This window comes from Hoplias malabaricus, unplaced genomic scaffold (genome assembly GCF_029633855.1).
Source record: "Hoplias malabaricus isolate fHopMal1 unplaced genomic scaffold, fHopMal1.hap1 scaffold_213, whole genome shotgun sequence".
NCBI classification, from domain to species: domain Eukaryota; kingdom Metazoa; phylum Chordata; class Actinopteri; order Characiformes; family Erythrinidae; genus Hoplias; species Hoplias malabaricus.
Window position 1 is genome coordinate 16,520 of NW_027101101.1, and position 3,481 is coordinate 20,000.

Below are 3,481 nucleotides of genomic sequence, written 5' to 3' on the forward strand. Positions count from 1 at the left end.
CTACCAGGGAGATTTAGATTACTTTATGCTTCCTTATGCTTCCAAGCGAGGTAGGTTAGTGCAGTGTGAAGTGCTGTTGAGATAGCGTCCTCGGTGGATCTGTTGCTACGATAAGCAATTTGGTGTGGGTCCAGCGTAGCAGGCAGGCAGGATTTCAAGTGAGAAAGAACTAGTCTTTTAAACCCCTTGGAAGTTATTGGGGGAAGTTATCATTCACTCTGCTCAGCATGTGACTGACGTCCGAATTGGAAAGTACAAGTGGGTTGTCGTCGGTGGAGGATCGTTTATTGAAGATATCAATATCATCTGGTCGAAACGAGCGTAGAAGTTGTTCAGCTCATCAGGGAGTGAAGCACTGTTGGTAGATGGAACAAAGCTAGTTGGTTTATAGTCAGTCAGGGTGTGTATTCCCTGCCACATACGCCGAGGGTCAGAGGAGGTAAAGTGCTCCTCAATCCGTCGTTTGTAGCAGTGCTTGGCTATGGCTATTAGTCTCTTCATATTGCCAGGGACTCCAGTGGGCGGTACAGAGGACGCTTGTACCCTGAGCGCTTGTTGATGCATTTCAGGACAGAGTTAGTGTAGGTGTCCAAGTGGATGTGTGAGCCTGTGCAGGCTCGGGCAGCATACTCACTCCAGTCGGTGTGCTGGAACTGTTGCTGAAGGAAGGAGTCAGCCCCATCCATCCAGAACTTTACAGTTCTGGTTGAAGGCTTAATCCTCTGCATGACTGGAGTGTATTTGGGAAGCAGGAACAAAGAAAGATGATCGGAAAGTCCAAGATGGGGGAGGGGTGTTGTTTTGAAGCTGGTTAAAGTCCAACCGATGCTGAATCCGGTGTCTGTGCAGTGAATGTTAATTTCCAAAAGTGTCTGTCTGTCGTAACTGTAGTTCGCAAGAGTTATTTGCGCAAGAAAACTGGAGATAGCTAAGTACAGAAGTATAACATCACTAAAACCGGTAAGACGCTGAGCCTCGCAGTGTGATCGCGATGCCATCTTGGTCCTGGAAGACCAAGGACCATTTCCTATAGAAATCAAGGTCCCAGAATCTGGAGGAAGAGAGGAGAGGCACGGAATCCACATTGTTCGAGCTACCCTGTAAAGTTTCCACAGTCAGTGGCGGTTTGGTGTCCCATGTCATCTGCTGGTGTGGGTCCACTTTATTTTCTGAGGTCCAAGGTCAACGCAGCCGCCTACCAGGGAGATTTAGATTACTTTATGCTTCCTTATGCTTCCAAGCGAGGTGGGTTAGTGCAGTGTGTAGTGCTGTTGAGATAGCGTCCTCGGTGGATCTGTTGCAACGATAAGCAAACTGGTGTGGGTCCAGCGTAGCAGGCAGGCAGGATTTCAAGTGAGAAAGAACTAGTCTTTTAAAGCACTTGGAAATTATTGAGGTGGGTTATGCAGTGTGTAGTTCTGTTGAGAGCGAAGACACCCGCAAGTTCCACAGCACAAGCACTCAGCACACGGCCAGGTACACCATCAGGGCCAGCTGCCTTCCGTGCATTCACTCTACTCAGCATGCGACTGACGTCCGAAGTGGAAAGTACAAGTGGGTTGTCATCGGTGGAGGATCGTTTATTGAAGATATCATTATCATCTGGTCGAAACGAGCGTAAAAGTTGTTCAGCTTATCAGGGAGTGAAGCACTGTTGGTAAATGGAACAAAGCTAGTTGGTTTATAGTCAGTCAGGGCGTGTATTCCCTGCCACATACGCCGAGGGTCAGAGGAGGTAAAGTGCTCCTCAATCCGGCGTTTGTAGCAGTGCTTGGCTATAGCTATTAGTCTCTTCATATTGCCAGGAACTCCAGTGGGCGGTACAAAGGACGCTCGTACCCTGAGCGCTTCTATGCTGAGGGATGCCATGGTAAGAAATCTCAGACCACCAGTCTTGTTTTTTGCCCTTCTTTTGTACGCATTAGGTTTTTCCATTTATGTGCATCTGCTTTTGTTTTTTTTGTGAATCAGGACCGGCGTTTGTAGCAGTGCTTGGCTATAGCTATTCCTCTCCTCAGGTTAGCTCTGACCAAGCTGTATGCTTCCCTGCATCCTGATCTGAAGGCAGCATCTCTGGCTTTGAGCAGAGTGCGAACCTCTCTGTTCATCCAGGGCTTCTGATTAGGGAATGTTAATTATTATGGCAAACTTAAAATTAATGATTAAGTATCACCAGGAAGAAAGATCGACGCTCAAAGAATTCTTTGAGGAGAAGAGAGGAATAAGACAGACAGTCAAAGATTCTCTCTTATCTCTTGAATTTATTGAACAAATCCAAGCCATATATAGGACCCCAGTCACGTACACCATTATTAGATCATGTCTCGTTCCATCAACCCAAACATTCCCTTATTGGTGCCTCGTCATCTCCCTTTTATCTCCGTCCTCTTCGTATTGCCAGGAACTCCAGTGGGCGGTACAAGGACACTTGTACAAGCGCTTCTATGCTAAGGAATGTCATGTTAAGAAATCTTGGACCCTCGTCAACGTCAGAGAGGATCCCAGGCATGTCGCACCCCTTCTGCATAGGAGGTTATTTCGGGCGGGCCGAGCACAACGTGGGCATGGGCGTTTCCAGTGCGGGGCCGTCAGGATTTCAGAGGGCAGTACGAAATGAAGGTGTCTGAACGATGACAACCGACGTGGAGATGCTGCTCTACCGGAAAACCAGACCCGCCTTGGGTAGGCACCTGCCAGGCTTCATAAAAAGAAGCAGAGGGATCCTACCCCATGCTGCGGGTCAGCTTCCAGGGATGGGTTTTGTTTACCCTTCCCGTACCTATCTTTGGGAGACTTAGGCGGCCAGTCCCCTACGCTGAGACAGTCCGAAAACGGCGGCCGCAGGCACAGCGATGTCCGGGGCTCTGCATCTGAACTCGTGGCCCCACTCCTGTTTGCCAGCGTGCCCCACGAATCGACATTTCCTGGTTCTCCTCTGTCGGGACAGCAGATCCGAAAGGAGTGCTGCTCCGAACAAACGCACCGAGAGCGGCCGCGCCCGACCCGGGGCCCCGAAAAGGGTCTCGGTAGGGCCGACCCACGTGGCGGGGAGTGACGTTTCACCCCCTTTTCCCACGGTGCAGCTACCTGGTTGATCCTGCCAGTAACATATGCTTGTCTCAAAGATTAAGCCATGCAGGTCTAAGTGCACACGGTCGGTACAGTGAAACTGCGAATGGCTCATTAAATCAGTTATGGTTCCTTTGATCGCTCCACACGTTACTCGGATAACTGTGGTAATTCCAGAGCTAATACATGCAAACGAGCGCTGACCTCTCGGGGGATGCGTGCATTTATCAGACCCAAAACCCATCCGGGGGGCTCGGGCCCCCCGGCCGCTTTGGTGACTCTAGATAACCTCGGGCCGATCGCGCGCCCTCTGCGGCGGCGACGTCTCATTCGAATGTCTGCCCTATCAACTTTCGATGGTACTATAGGCGCCTACCATGGTGACCACGGGTAACGGGGAATCAGGGTTCGA

At 50.2% G+C, this 3,481-nt stretch overlaps 1 non-coding gene across 1 annotated transcript in view; it reads left to right on the forward strand.

The window, feature by feature from the left end:
• Positions 1-3,084: 3,084 nt before the first annotated feature.
• LOC136684552 (18S ribosomal RNA) overlaps positions 3,085-3,481 on the forward strand; it is a 1,839-nt gene continuing 1,442 nt past the window's right edge. The window contains exon 1 of the ribosomal RNA XR_010799713.1: positions 3,085-3,481. This exon is cut by the window's right edge and continues 1,442 nt beyond it. This is a non-coding gene — a ribosomal RNA (18S ribosomal RNA).